The 16,356-nt window shown below is 35.9% G+C and overlaps 1 non-coding gene across 1 annotated transcript; it reads left to right on the top strand.

Moving 5' to 3' along the window:
* The first annotated feature begins 200 nt into the window (after positions 1–200).
* Positions 201–310, top strand: LOC136145356 (U6 spliceosomal RNA). Its single transcript, XR_010658792.1, has one exon. It is a non-coding gene; the product is annotated as a U6 spliceosomal RNA (small nuclear RNA).
* The last annotated feature ends 16,046 nt before the right edge of the window (positions 311–16,356 follow it).

Genomic DNA, 16,356 nt, shown 5'->3' with positions numbered 1-16,356 from the left:
TGTTCATTTCCAAAGTCAGCAGTTTATACAGCAAATGTGATTATGTAACTCTGCAGTTAAAATCATTCATTGCCTTTCTACTGCCTCCAGTCCATCTATCAGCTATATTTTCTATGGCAGGCATTCATCATGTGAGCTGTTAACTCTGCAGGTTTTCAAAATCTTTGTGAGTCCAAGACCCTGCCTGATCTTGCATTTGTTTACTTCTCACTTTGGTAGCACATATACTAAAATTGGAACAATACAGAGAAGATTAGCATGGCCCCTGTGCAAGGATGACATGAGAATTTGTTAAGTGTTCCGTATTTTGGGGCTTCCCTGGTGGCTCTGAAGGCAAAGCATCTGCCTGCAATGTGGGAGACCCAGGTTCAGTCCTGGGGTCGGGATGATCCCTGGAGAAGGAAATGGCAACCCACTACAGTACTCTTGCCTGGAAAATTCCATGGACGGAGGAGCCTGGTAAGCTGCAGTGCATAAAATTGCAGAGTCGCACATGACTGAGCAACTTCATTGCTTCTCCATTCTTTCTGGGGGCTTTTCTCATAGCTCAGTTGGTAAAGAATCCTCCTGCAATGCAGGAGACCCCAGTTCAATTCCTGGGTTGGGAAGATCCACTAGAGAAGGGATAGGCTACCCACTCCAGTATTCTTGGGCTTCTGTTGTGGCTCAGCTGGTAAAGAATCTGCCTGCAATGCAGAAAACCTGGGCTTGATCCCTGGGTTGGGAAGATCCCCTGGAGAAGCTACCTACTCCAGTATTCTGGCCTGGAGAATTCCATGAATTGTAAAGTCCATGGGGTTGCAAAGAGTTGGACACGACTGAGCGACTTTCACCTTCTTTCCAGTTTCAAACTATTTCTTCCAGTCATTCTGAACTAACTTCAGGACTGACTTCAGTTCACAGTTCTCTACCTAGAAATTTCATGGGGATTAGAGTCAGAAGGACTGATTCTAGTTTTCCCCACCCCTAATGAGCAAGTACTTTTTCTGGAACTTTATTTTCCTCATCTCAGTAATGCAAATTTTTTACTGGCTTGTAGGCAGTTCTCTGTTTGCCTAAAAATATGAGTTGTTGTTGTTGTTGTTTTTTAAAGTAACATAAAATGTGCTCAAGCAGAGGAACTACAATTTAAATAATATTATTTTAAAGGGGATTTTGAATATTTTGTTACATTGCGGGCATTAGTAAATCTTTCATTCTTACATATATTTGTATAATTTGCCTCGAAATTCTTTTGAGGGAGTCTGGGAAATAGTGGGACTCTATAAAGATGATCAAGCATTTTATTATTTTTAAATATACTGCAGTAATAAGTGAAGCAGCAACTGAATAAGTGCAAAATGTAGATTACTGTGAAAGCATGATTTTCTGAATGATTTCCTGCTGTGATAAAAGAATAGTTATGGAAGTGACTGATCTTATTTATGATCACTTATTTAAAATATAAGTGTGAAGACCTGTGAAATTAGAACCATGTTAATATTCCGTCATTATCTATTTCACTAATAGATGCTCTTAGATTCATATATACATGACAACAAATAATGACAAATTAATCTTTAGTTTTGTTTTTCACTTGAGAATTTTCTGTTCTGAAGCAGTACTTCTCAGGCTAAAGGGAAGAGAATATTTTCAGTAAATGGAAACTTTCAGAATCTTTTGAATCACACTAACATTAAATAAGTGTCTATTCTAGACTATATCCATTTTCCAAGCAACATAGATAGGAAAAGCACCCTTTTAATAAGGTCAAATACACTTGTTAGGAGCTATGTACTGTGAGCATATAATTAGTGAATCTCCATGGCGTTAGTTGCCAAAAGAAGATGGACATATTATCCCTCTGAAATTCTGACTAGTTCTAAATACCTTATCATTAGAGACATAAAAACATTGGTAATATTACTCCAAATACATAAATTCTTAATAAAACTAGAATTAGAGAAAATAAAGTAAGCATCTTAATTATCAGACATTACTGTGGTCCTTTACACAGTGGGAAAACAAAACTGAATTCCAAATAATTCAGAAAGTCTAGAAGCAGTGTAAAATTTATGAAATTTATATCAGTAATATGCATTAGCTTAATTCATCTTTTCTTAGCATTACAGTTTGATGATCAGCTTTAAGTATAAAATGTCAAAAAAAGAGGTGACTGGTAATTTGATTAAATTTTAAAATATCACCTCTCTTAAATTATGGTTGATAGTATTGCACCCAGTATGCCTTTGTTGCATTGTCAATTTTAAATGGATATAGGATTTATAAATCTATAATAAAATGTACTAAAGGATTTTTTTTAAAGATGCCTGTATCAAACTGCATTTGAGTGCCTTCTGAATTCTTTGGTCATAACAGTAAATTGATGGCATTACTATCACTTCTTGGCAACAAATCATGAAAGAAAGGCTGAGATACAGGGGAGAAGCTTTTATTCACACACACAACTTCAATAATACAAGGGGAGTATACCCAATTACCAGTAAGCAAATTGATTTTTGTAGATGTGTTCTCTATTTCACAAGCTTTCTCCATTGTGAAAATTTCAACCAAAGATATCAAGTATAGATGTGCACACATAGAACAATTCTCTAATCAATCTCACAAGGTTGGGAGACAAATGAGAAACAATCTGCTTCATGAAAGCAGGAACTAAGTTCCTATTTATTGTAAGTTTGTTTATGCTTTTGATTTACCATTATGCACTTTTCCTGCAGATTTCTGAGACTTCCAGAACTCAGTGAGCAGTCACGTTTAAAGTTTAAAGCAAATTACCATTGAATTACATAAATGTTAAGAATACCATGTGTGCATGTGTGTGTAAGTAAGCTACACAGAATTCAGATTAGAAACAATGTAAATGGTTCAAAACAATAGGACTAAAAAGTAAGACTTTGTAAAGATAAATTAAAATGAGGGGAATTGTTTATGTGTCCAGCTCTCATTTTAGATCTAGGATGGGCTTCCCTGGTAGCTCATCCGTAAAGAATCCGTCTGCAATGTGGGAGACCTGGGTTCGATCCTGGTTTATACAGATACCCTGGATGAGGGCATGGCAACCCGCTTTAGTATTCTTGCTTGGAGAATTCCATGGACAGAGGAGCCTGGCGGGCTGCAGTCCATGGGGTCACAAGGGTTGGGAACAACTGAGTGACTAAGAATAGCACAGCATATGCATATTTATAGAGATAAAGATGGTTTATTTTTTAACAACATGTATTTTCAATCTTCTATTCCTTATAAAAGCAATTTTTGAAACAAATACACTAAAAAAAATGTACCACTGGTAACATTTTCTAAAGAAATGCTTAAGATTAGTCTACAGATTTGGTCTTAGAATTCCTTGTCTTTGTGATACAAACATTCTAATTCTAAAATCAATTTTAGTACAATATTATTGCTTTTCTCTAGAGTATATTAAAAGATATGACTTCATTTTGTTTTTATATTTGCCTAGGAACATCCTTTAAACTTCTTTCCTTTTTCTTCCCCATTTGCCCCACATCTGAGAAAGGTAATGTGAAAGACTGGCTGCTGGATTCCTTGCTGCAGTGGAAAGTTCAAGCCATATAAGTCCTAATTCCACAGAAACCCTCATCTAGGTTCCATCCTTAAACTTCATAAAAACATAAAGACAGTCCTCTTTTCCTCCTTTCTCTTCTACAAGCCAGTTTTCAGAGCAGTTTAGGAAGTCTGCACTACTCTCCCCAGAAAGCCTTATTGTTTAAATAATAAACCTTTCCCAAACCTCTTGGGATATGCATGTTGGTGGGAGGGGCATTATCAGTGTCAACACTTGAACCATATTTTGGAATCCATTCTGACTCTGAAGAGTAGATACAGTAGTGAGCATACTATACTCATTAATATTTTCTTAAACATAAGAATGATTAAAATTTATGTTGTCATGATTTAAGTATCATTGCATTATAATTAAATTGCTACAACTATATGAAAGAAAATAAAATGGAAAACATACTAATACTATGTATTTATTGTGCATTTGGGGGCCTCCCTGATAGGTCAGTTGGTAAAGAATCTGCCTGCAATGCAGGAGACCTGGGTTTGAACCCTGGGTTGGGAAGATCCCCTGGAGAAGGGAATGTCTGCTCACTCCAGTATTCTGGCCTGGAGAATTCCATGGACTGTGTAGTCCATGGGGTCACAAAGAGTCGAACAGGACTGAGCGACTTTCACTTTCATTGTGCATTTAAACTTAAAACTGTTTCTAAAGAATTTTAATTTCTAGAGAATGACGCACTTTTCTATAATAAAATGTAATTCATTAAAATGAGAAAAATATGTTAAATGAGTATTCAATTTTAAATGTTATTTGAATGTTATTCATTTGGCAAAATTATAAAATAAGGATGTTAAGTAGTCATGTACTGCAAAATAATAAATTTATTTCCACAGTATGACATGGCAGAATTTGTAATATGTTAGAATTACCTGAATCACAGTTCATGAGTCTGGTTTTTTAAATTAAATTAACTATTATTAATGTCCTAAAGAAATGGTATCAGTAAAATTATAAAAGCTGTAATTGATGACGGGAATGTCGATGTTAATTCCTCTCTGCAGTAATTGTTTTTAGTCAGATAATAGTGTTTATATTAACCTGATTACATTAAGAAATGCTGGCATTTTATATCATTTGTTATTTGAAGTAAAATTGATAAGACCGAAATCAATTAATTTCTAATAGAAATGAAATAAATTGGATTGTCCTACTGTTACATGTTTATATCTAGTTTTTTTGACAAATGACTTTTTTTTTTTTTAATTATGCAGCACATTATGCTCTCTTGGTGATTTTGGTCTCTTCCATGGCTATAAATTTATGTGCTGTTGACACCCAAGTTCACGTCTCTGATCATGAAACTTATGTTCAACTGTCTATTTCAACATTATTTGTGTGTCAGACTTTTTGAACTCATATATACAAAACTGTACTTGTAAGCAACCTTCTATTTCTCAGCAATTCTTTTATTAGGTATTTAAGCCAAAATAGTTGGAATCATCTTTTTTAATATTTTCCCTCATAGGTCACATCTAATCTGCTCTCTAATACTTCCAACTTTATTCCCAAAATATACCCAGAATCTGATCATTTTTCAGAACTTAGACTTATGTACAACTCTAGGCCAAGCTATCATCTTTGTTTACTTGCATTACTGCAGTAGATTCCTAGTTACTCCCCTTTTTATAATCTTAACTTTTTCAGTTATACTCAACAAGCAGTAAAAGTGATTGTGATATAACTTCAGTCAATCATATCATGCCAATGTCTCCCTGTCTCATAAAAAAAAAAAATCCTAAAATGAACTTTAGGTTCTGTAGGGTCTGGCTCTTGTTATTTCCCTAAACGTCTGCTCTTATATTTACATACTCATCTAAAAAATGCCAGTTAAATTTCATCTCAGGACCTTTGCACTGGTTGTTTTCTTGACTTTAGATGTTCTTACACTAAATATCTGAAAGTCTCAGTTCCTTACCTCCTCAGTTTTTCACCTCTTTCTAATATTTTTTTATGTAAGAATCTATTTTCATATACTTTCAAGTACTAGTTGAAAGAGCACATTTTAGCTAGTGCATATTTTAAAAAACCTACTTATAGATGGTGGTGGTTTAGTATATTTACAACTAATAATGAGTTTCCCTCATATCCCTGGGTGGTCAAATAGACTACGTAATCTTTGTGCTGTTAAAACTCCCTATGCAATATTTTCCCTTTCCTCCTTCATGGTTGGTGCAGGTGCTCAAATCATCAGAGCCTCAAGATATAAAAAGGCATTTAAATCATCATTTCGAGTAATACTACAACTCATAAGGACAATTAATTTGGAATCTATATGAACAAGCAACTTTCATATCATTTGGGCTGCATACTTTATGGTATATTTCTTAAAACAATGTTTTCTTCATTAATACACCAGCCTATATAAAATCTGGAGAAGGCAATGGCACCCCACTCCAGTACTCTTGCCTGGAAAATCCATGGACAGAGGAGCCTGGTAGGCTACAGTCCATAGGGTTGCTAAGAGTCAGACACGACTGAACAACTTCACTTTCACTTTTCACTTTCATGCACTGGAGAAGGAAATGGCAACCCACTCCAGTGTTCTTGCCTGGAGAATCCCAGGGGCAGGGGGGCCTGGTGGTCTCCCATCTATGGGGTCGCACAGAGTTGGACATGACTGAAGTGACTTAGCAGCAGCAGCAGCAGCAGCAGCAGCTATGTAAAATCTGTATCTTCAGCAATCCCAAACCCTTTCTTTCTCTACTTAACTTTTGGCCTTGACATTTGTCAGTTGTAATGTATACAATGTTTTACTTATTTACCTGTGCATTATACCATGGTTATATAAAAATGTTTCTAATGTGGTCATTTTTAGGATCTACTCCAGCAATCTGCTAGGTCCTCCTCCCCAACTCCAAGACTTTCTCTTTTGGGAGTACCCAAAATTTCAAAACCTGTTCCTGTACAAGCATTGTATATATTTACAGTATTTTCAAGCTTTGAAACCCAAATCTGTCTCTATTTCTGATTTCAATCACTTGGGTACTCATCTATCCTGAAAACTACTAAAGTAGTATCAGGCTGTCACTGCTGTTTATTTGAATAAAAGATGAATATTATTTACTTTTTTCCTGAAAAGAATGAAATGCCAGGAATGACAAGAAATTTCTGTGACCAAACTTTTACTCTTGTTAATGTTATCTAATTTCCATACCTTAGTGATAAAAATGGAAATTCTATATAAATAATGTCCATACCCCCTCAAGTGGAGTGTATATTTTTAAGGATAGAAGATTTTGTCTGTTTTGTTCAGTGCTATATCATAGCACCTAGATTTGTACCTGACAAGTGGTAGGTAATCATTATATATTTATAGATTAAAGAAAGAATAAATCTTTTTCTACCTATTTGATGAATGAAACTGTCATGGTTTAGAGAGTGTGATCTTTGTTGTTGAATTGGTCTCTAAACCTGAAAAATTACATACTGGGTACATGGATTATGTAGTCACTGAACCACTCTGTGTGTTAATTTTCTTAACAATAAAGTGGACATGATAATAATAAAGCTAATCTTGGTTTTGTTTTTAAGAATTCAGTGAAAAATTTCAGGCAATATTCTATAAACAGAACCTAGGATACTTTTAACATATAAGGTATTATTAATTTTTAATCTAACCTTTTGGGATTTTTTCCCTTTGTATCAGATATATAAGTTGACATAGCTTAAAATAAAGTTTTAATAATTTTGTCTATGATTGTTTTCATAAGTTTATAATTATGGAACTCTCAGATTGGATACCAATATAATCTTTGAAATGTGTATTTTTAAAGTTTCTGTTGCTTTTAATCTTTCTAACATTTCCTAGAACCTACATTATGAAAGAACAAACACTGATTCTTTTTTTTTTTTATTTTCTTATTACATGGTCATACTGTAAAACCATTTCAAAAGTTCTGGAAAATATTACCATCTAAACTCTTGGCTTCCTGACAGTAGTCTTTTTTTTACTTTTTTTTTTTTAATTAATTCTGGGGGGAAGACGTGATAGTTTCCATTTTTGATAATTGATCCTGACATAATTCCATGTGATCTAGGTAGAGAAGACAAAAAGTAGAAATATTATACAACCAAAGGATATATGATGGAAGAAGAGTCACTAGAGAAAAGTGGATAGGAAGTATATGTTATATTTTTTGTGTACTAATTTGAAATCCTCCTAATTTAGACATATAGAAATTTTCAGATTTAAGTGAAAATGCATGCACTAGCAGATTATTCTGGAGATGTAACACCTATTCTTGGAATATGCTCACTAAGTCTGTTTTCTTAGAATTTTGAATTCTCCTGGGAAACATGTCTGAAATAAATGAAGTGTTTCAGAGAGAACATTTCTACAAAGTTTCAGGATTTAATTATTTATCTTCAAAATGAAAGGAATTTGTTATCATAGTGTTATCTTCATCATTTGTAAAGAATTAACTCAAAAACAAACATTCCAGTGGTCTAAATTAATAGATTCCAGATATTTATAGATCCCTCCTTGTTATACAATAGCTAAAGGAAAATTTTGCTTCAGAAAGCACCATACTTACTTTATTTTTAATCTCTGTGGTTATACCTAATTAGTAAACAAAACACGCAATAAAAGCTCTCAACGTATCAAAATTATCAAAGAGCAGAACTTAGACAAAAAGACAGCATATTAGCAATGCCTTAACATCTACTTCTGCGTTATTGACTATGCCAAAGCCTTTGACTGTGTGGATCACAAAAAACTGTGGAAAATTCTTCAAGAGATGGGTATACCAGACCACCTTACCTGCCTCCTGAGAAATCTGTATTCGGATTAAGAAGCAACAGTTAGAACAGGACATGGAACAATGGACTGGTTCCAAATTGGGAAAGGAGTACATCAAGGCTGTATATTGTCCCCCTGCTTATTTAACTTATATACAGAGTACATAATGAGAACTACTGGGCTGGATGAAGCACAAGCTGGAATCAAGATTGCCGGGAGAAATATCAATAACCTCAGATATGCAGATGACACCACCCTTGTGGCAGGAAGCGAAGAGGAAGTGAAGAGCCTCTTGATGAAGGTGAAAGAGAAGAGTGAGAAAGCTAGCTTAAAACTCAACATTCATAAAATGAAGGTCATGGCATCTAGTCCCATCATTTCATGGCAAATAGATACAGAAACAGTGACAGACTTTATTTTCTTGGGCTTCAAAATCACTGCAGATGGTGACTGCAGCCATGAAATTAAAAGACACTTGCTCCTTGGAAGAAAAGTTATTGACCAACCTAGACAGCATATTAAAAAGAAGAGAAATCACTTTGCTGACAAAGGGCATCTAGTCAAAGCTATGGTTTCTCCAGTAGTCATGTACAGATGTGAGAGCTGGACCATAAAGAAGGCTGAGTGCCAAAGAATTTATGGTTTTCAACTGTGGTGTTGGAGAAGACTCTTGGTAGTCCCTTGGACCACATGGAGATGAAACCCATCAATCCTAAAGAATATTAGTCCTGAGTATTCATTGCAAAGACTGATGCTGAAGCTGAAGCTCCAGTACTTTGGTCACCTGATGCAAAGAACTGACTCATTAGAAAAGACCCTGATACTAGGAAAGATTGAAGGCAGGAGATGGACAACAGGGAATAAGATGGTTGAATGGCAACACCGACTTGAAGGATATGAGTTTGAACAAGCTCCGGGAGTTTGTGATGGACAGGGAGGCTGGGCTTGCTGCAGTCCGTGAGGTTGCAAGGTGTTGAACATTACTAAACAATTGAACAGACTGACTCTTAGCCTTTATACATATGGACTGAAGTGAGAGTTGCTCAGTCTTGTCAGACTCTTTGTGACCCCATGGACTATAGTCTGCAGGGTTCCTCTGTCTATGGGATCTCCAGGCAAGAATACAGGAGTGGGTTGCCATTTCCTTCTCCATCTGACCCAGAGATAAAACCTAGGTCTCCCCCATTGCAGGATGATTCTTTACTGTCTGAGCCCATATAAAAGTAGACCATATAGTAATTTATTTCATGATGTTCTAATGGTTAGAGCAAAACATCTGTCTTTAAGTCTCTTGTAACACTACTAATAATATCTGCTTTTAATTAGGAATTCTATCTGTTATTAATAATATTCATATGTAATAAAATATAAGTGAATGCTTAGTTTCTGTCACTGCTCTTTCTTATTAAGAAGAAATTCATTTGCATAATATCTGTATTACTTACTATATAAGATTTTAAAAAGTTTTACACAGACTTATGATCTCCAAATAATGTCACAGTGTATAAACTAGTACAACCTGAAGTACATGTTAAGCACTTTTTTGCTACCTAATAATTATTTTAATATGTTTAGTTTGTTGCCCTTCCCATTACCTACTTGTAACCTTTTCCATATACTTAGAAGGGTGATTCCTCTAAAAGCACCTAAAACTTCAGACAGGTTGAGATTATAGAGGCAAAAAATCCTCCATGCTCAGGTGCTTAATATTTCATGTTTTCTTCCCACTAATCATTAAATCACTCAATATTTATTGTACTTATATACAGTTGTACCCAGGTGGGACAGTGGTAAACAATCCAGCAGCCAATGCGGGAGACACGGGTTTGATCCCTGGGTGGGGAAGATTCCCTGGAATAGGAAATGACAACCCACTGTAGTATTCTTGCCTGAAAAATTCCATGTAGGAACCTGGGGTCGCAGAGTAAGACGTGACTGAGTAGGTATACACGCACGCACGCGCGCGCACACACACACACACACACACACACACACACACACATTCAGAGGTGCCACACACTGTTTCATTAGATATGACTGTAATAGAGAACATGGCAAATGGAGACTCTGCTCTTATCTAGAGCACATTTTAATGAGAGGAGAAAATCAATGAAAGATGTAAATGTCACTGGTGCCATAAAGTAAAATTGCCACAGTGCAAAGAAAGACATAAATTAGGGATTTTGATGAAGAAACCAAAGTGTGAGGCACTTAGAATGTTTCTGTATATGTGAGAAAGAGTCAGGCATGAGAAGACCCGAAGGGCACATCTTCCCTGATAACCATAAGAACTCTGAATGGGGAAGTGTTTAATAGTTTCTAGAACTCAGGAACAAGACCGTCTGGAGTATAGTGCTCTAGGTAAACAGTGGTAGTCCACATATTGCATATATAGGCTAGGAAAAGATCAGGCTGGTGAGCACATGCTGAGTCACTTCAGTTGGGTCTGACTCTTTGTGACCCTACGGACTGAAGCCCGCCAGGCTTCTCGGTCCATGGAATTTTCCAGGTTGGAGTGGGTTGCCATTTCCTCCTCCAGGGCATCTTCCCCACCCAGGAATTGAGCTCAGTATGTGCGCTCAGTCATATCCATTTCTTGTGACCCCTATGGGCTGCAGCCTGCCAGGCTCCTCTATCCATGAAATTTTCCACACAAGAATACTGAAGTGGGTTGCCATTTTCTACTCCACGGAATCATCCTGACCCAGGGATCAGATCCATGTCTTTACCACTGAGATACCTCTGAAGTAATAAATGGAGCTAACATTAAGGGAAAGGGAAAATGGAGGCATTAATAGAAAGGTTGATCATAAGAGATATTTATAAAGAAGTGACATTTTATTGCACACAAACTCAGTTTCACAGTAAAGGTTGGAGACATTTTTTCAAGCATTCTTATAAGAAGCTATTAAGAAAAAAAAGAAAAAAAAATAAAAATAAAAAAAGAAGCTATTAAGATAAATGAATTATTAACATTGATTTTGTTAATTTCTTCTAAAGTCATAATGTTCCCAACAACTTTGATTGTCAGGTACAGTGAGTCATCTAGCTAACTCAAATAAAAGAATAGAGGAACACGTAATAACATAAAGTAAAATCCTGCAGGATTTTAAATCAGTGTTTATCTTTAGAGGAAGAGAAGCTACACAGTCTTAGTTGCCAAGATCCATTCTCCTTTCTCAGGGCATGCATGCTTTTTCTTTTCCTGTTGTCTCTCATGCTTTTTACAGTCTCTCTCATATCCTCATTTCTTCACCAACTCCTTGTTTCCTTGGAAGATAATTTTGCTTGCTTGTAGCCCAGCATGACCCTTATGTTGTTGTTTAGTCACTCAGTTGTGTCCAGCTCTTCTGAGACACCATGGACTGTAACCCACCAGGCTCCTCTGTCCATGGGATTCTCCAGGCAAGAATACTGGAGTGGGTTGCCATTTCCTCCTCCAGGGAATCTTCCTCACCCAGAGATGGAACCCACATCTCTGTGTCTCCTGCATTGCACTCAGATTCTTAACTACTGAGCCACCAGGGAAGCCCAAACATGACCCTTGGCCCTTATAAATAAAAACCCACATTCAAGTGGCCACTACCAAGGGGTTGTAGCAGTGGACAGTTTTCAGAGAGAAAATAGTAGGTAATAGGTAGTTTGTCATCTCTTAGACTGATTGTTTTACTTAGGTGTGTTTAACCTTGCTAAAAACAAGCAGTGGACTAAGTAACATGTCTATATAGACTAAAATGCTACACTTTCTTCTTTTCTTCTGGCTGATTATGAGGCCAATTAATTCAGAGTGGTAAATGACATTTCATTAAGTTCAAAATAACTTTCAAAATCCATGTTTCCATATCCCTTAAGTTCAGAATGTATTTATTATGACCTTGCTATGTCACAGCTATCATTCTAAGTTTGGGAGGGTCTTCAAGTGAATATACAGAAAGAAAACCAAGTTCCAGTAAGAGAAGAAAGAAAATTATTAAAAAATAAAGAAAGTGACTTTACAGTATGTTATAGAAGAAGAAAGAACATAGAAGTAAAGAGATTGCTAAGGACATGGATTATACTATTTTAAATTAATTGACTTTATTAAGAAGGTGGAATTTCCTTAAAAGACTTGGAATGGTCATGCTGGATGATAAGATATTCAGACAGAGAGAAGGGTAAGTAAAAAATCACTGGGGCAGGAATATGCCTGCTCTGTTGGAGAGGCAGAGGACAGACAGATAGCTTGACCATCATGATCAAGAGACAGATTGGAAGATGAGACAAAGGGGTAGAAGACAGTTTTTGTGTTCAGGTACTAAATAATAATAATAATACCGTGAAGATTCCTCCAAAGATCCCTACAAAACCTTTAAATCTCACTCGTGCCCTCAATCTTATTTCTTCCAAGTCTTCACAATTAGTTTCTCTCACAATTAGTGATTCTGACTCACTTTGATGCTGTAGTATCTTTTTCTATCATCTGTCTCTGTGTGAGTTTAATGCAGCCATTGGGGACCGTCCTGGTGGTCCAGTGGTTGAGACTCTGTGCTTCCGCTACGGGGAGCACAAGTTCAGTCCCTGGTCAGGGAACTAGGATTCCACAAACCCCGTAACACAGCCTAATATATACCTTCCTACCTACCTACATACATACAATCTTTAAGAAAATAAATGTGGTCATTGACCAAAACAATGAAACAAATGTTCCTTGACCAATTTGCTTCCTTTACTATCAAAACCATTCCACAGCCATTTCAGGGACAAAAATTTAAGAAAGAAAGGCAATCCTAATGTTACTAATAGTTCTATTTCATGATACCTACAAAACAAGCCATGTATTTTGTGTACTTATTTCATTCTCTCACAAAAATTGTGTATGATCAGGAAGTCAAAACCCATAGAGTTTAGAATATCAGTCTGTGGTATGTTTTTGACTAGAGCAACATTCTGTCAAACTTTCCAGAATCACATTTGGCTTTCAAAGATACATTGCAGACCCTATTTAAAAGCTGCATAACTGGGCTCCCCAGGTGGTGCTGGAGGTAAAGAATACATCTGCCAGTGCAGGAAGCACAAGACACAAGTTCGATCCTTGGGTCAAGAAGACCCCCTGGAGTAGGAAATGGCAACCTGCTCCAGTATTCTTGCCTAGGAAATCTCATGGACCTGGCAGCCTACAGTCCATAGGGCTGCAGAGAGTCGGACATGACTGAGCAACTGAGCAAGCAAAAAGGGCTGAATGAGACTCAGAGATCCTGGAGCAAAGGGTAGGCTATGTAATGCAGAAGGAAATGGCAACCCACTCCAGGATTCTTATCAAGAGAATCCCGTGGACAGAGGAGTCTGGTGGGCTGCTGTCCATAGGGTCTCACAGAGTCAGACATGACTGAAGTGACTTAGTATGCATGCATGCATTGGAGAAGGAAATGGCAACCCACTCCAGTATTCTTGCCTGGGGAATCCCAGGGACAGAGGAGCCTGGTGGGCTGCCGTCTATGGGGTCGCACAGAGTTGGACACGACTGAAATGACTTAGCAGCAGCAGCAGCAGCAGCAGGCTATATAATGACCTCTCTCTTTTCATTCTATCTCTATATCATAAGGAGCTTATAAGTAAGGAGAAGCTTATGAGAGAACTTTTATTTTAACTTGTACTTTTCATGCTTGCATTTCATATAGAAACACTTCAAGGGGAAGATAGCAGCTGCCATAAAGTGAGATCTGCTCTCTTAATCCTGCTTGCCCTTTCTCTTTCTCCTAGTCAAGCATGATTGGAATTGGTATTTGTGACTAGGGTGACATTTGTCAGTCAATTTAATTTTTCTTTTTGCTGCTAGAAATTTGTCACATCTGTGATTGCTACTAATTAGGATATCCAAAGCCTGAAGAGGCTTGTAATTACTGTGGTAAACTTGAATTAAAAGAGGAGAAACTATTAAAGAACTGTAGAAGTATATTTTTCAGGATACATTTTTTTAAGACAACAACAGAAGGAAAGCACACAGACATTCACACATTTTTCACAATGTAATAAGAAAAGTATATCTATTTATCTTTATATCGTTTGCAAAGTCATCAAGTAGTTGGCTTACTTTAAAACATATATATGTGTGTGTGTGTTTGTGTGTGTATATATATATATATATATATATATATATATATATATATATATATATATACACATGTGAACATACATACAGCCAAATGTATGAACATCATTATTTTATTAGGATGACTGATATAAAATTAGTTTTAGTATTGAGAAAAGTATCAATTCCGTGTGGTTGAATAAACTGTGTATGTAAAGATATTCTTGAAAATTTTCAAAGGTATGAGGATAATTTCAAATATCATAATTTCTATTACATTCCTTAATGGGATAATACAGTGAGACTAATTTAAAATAAGCACTGGTATTCTTTCTTATTAACTTACAAAATAGATGACATTTAAAACTCAATGTAGATATAAAGGTCAAAGATAACTATTTTAAAGGCTCATGTTTTTCTTTTACTCTGGATCTAAAATAAGATCTCTTTTATAGTATAAAAGTAAAAAAAAAGAGTTTTTAGTTTTTCAGAATCACGAGTCAAGATGCATGGGTACTCTAGAAACATTAAGAGAGCATTTCCTTGCTGCATGAATGTTAATTAGAATAAAGCAGTCATTATTAAACAGTTGTCTTAAGTCAAAATTCTACCTTAAAAGTTTTTCAAAATGGTTTGACTTTTATTTAAAGAATGTATCTTATTTTAGCTGTATAAATTATATTTGCATTCCTAGAATTTTCTATTTTACTTTCATATATGCACTTTTACTTTAACTGACATATATATGTTTATTTAATCAGTAATTCAGATTGACCATGATAACTTAAGAGAGAAAACAGTCAAATTATGTCATTTCATAGTTCACAACTGTGTTGAACAGACCCTACAATGATCTTATCTTCTAGTGCTCATGCCTTTGTATAATTCTCTCTCCCTGAGTGTGGATGTGCAGTGAGAGTTGTTTCTAACCAACAGAATATGTCAAACATTATGGAAAGTTATTCCTATAACCATGTCCATTTTATAAGATTCCATTTCACTAGCAGATTCAGACTAAAAACTTTCTCCTTTACTGGTCTTTGAAAAATTAAGTTGCCATGGTGTGAAAGGATGTATAGAGATGACTCATCGTAAAGGAACTTTAAGAAGCTTCTTGGAGCTCATAGCAAGCCCTGGACAACAGCTAGCATGTTATTGGGACCTTATGCCTACAATTGCAAAGGGAATTTACAAATAGGCTGAATAAGCTAACAGGAGGATCCATCCCTTGTCAAGACTCCAAAGGAGAACCCAGTCTGGCACATAGAAGGTTTGCATAGGACCCAGTTAAGTCGTACCCAGATTCCTGACCCACAGAAACTATGAGATAATAAATGCTTTATTTAGAATGCTAAGTTTATGGTAATGTTCTACACAGAAATTAAAACCTAGTAAGCATTTAAATAAGAAAAGTTAATATCAGTTTTATAGTTAGCTAGTCTTAGAAATCATTTTAACACTCTAGAAAAGTAATTTTTGACAAGATATTATAAATATATTTCTACATAATAATTAAAACAACAAATCTACTTTTTCTACTTGGTCATTGCTGTCTTTTCAATATTCCTTTTCTAAATTACTAAACAAAATACATGTGTACTTATAGTTAATTTCATGGGCTTCCCAGGTGGTGCTAGTGGTAAAGAATCCACCTGCCAATTTAGGAGCTGCAAGAGACATGGGTTCAATCCCTGAATCAACCCCTGGTTGAGGTAATGGCAACCTGCTCCAGTGTTCTTGCCTGGAAGATTCCATGGACAGAGGAGCCTGGCAGGCTATAGTTCATGGGGCCTCAAATAGTCAGACACAGCTGAGCACAGATATACAGTACAAAAATTGCATAACTGTTATATACTTTATATGTTTCCTTCTGTTGATTATAATTTTCTTCTGTTAATATAACACTATAAAATGTTAGATTTCAACTCAATTATAAAGAATTTCATACTTTCTAGACTTATATTA

This window comes from Muntiacus reevesi, chromosome 12 (assembly GCF_963930625.1).
Source record: "Muntiacus reevesi chromosome 12, mMunRee1.1, whole genome shotgun sequence".
Classification (NCBI taxonomy): Eukaryota; Metazoa; Chordata; class Mammalia; order Artiodactyla; family Cervidae; genus Muntiacus; species Muntiacus reevesi.
This window is presented reverse-complemented; position numbering and strand designations above follow the sequence as displayed.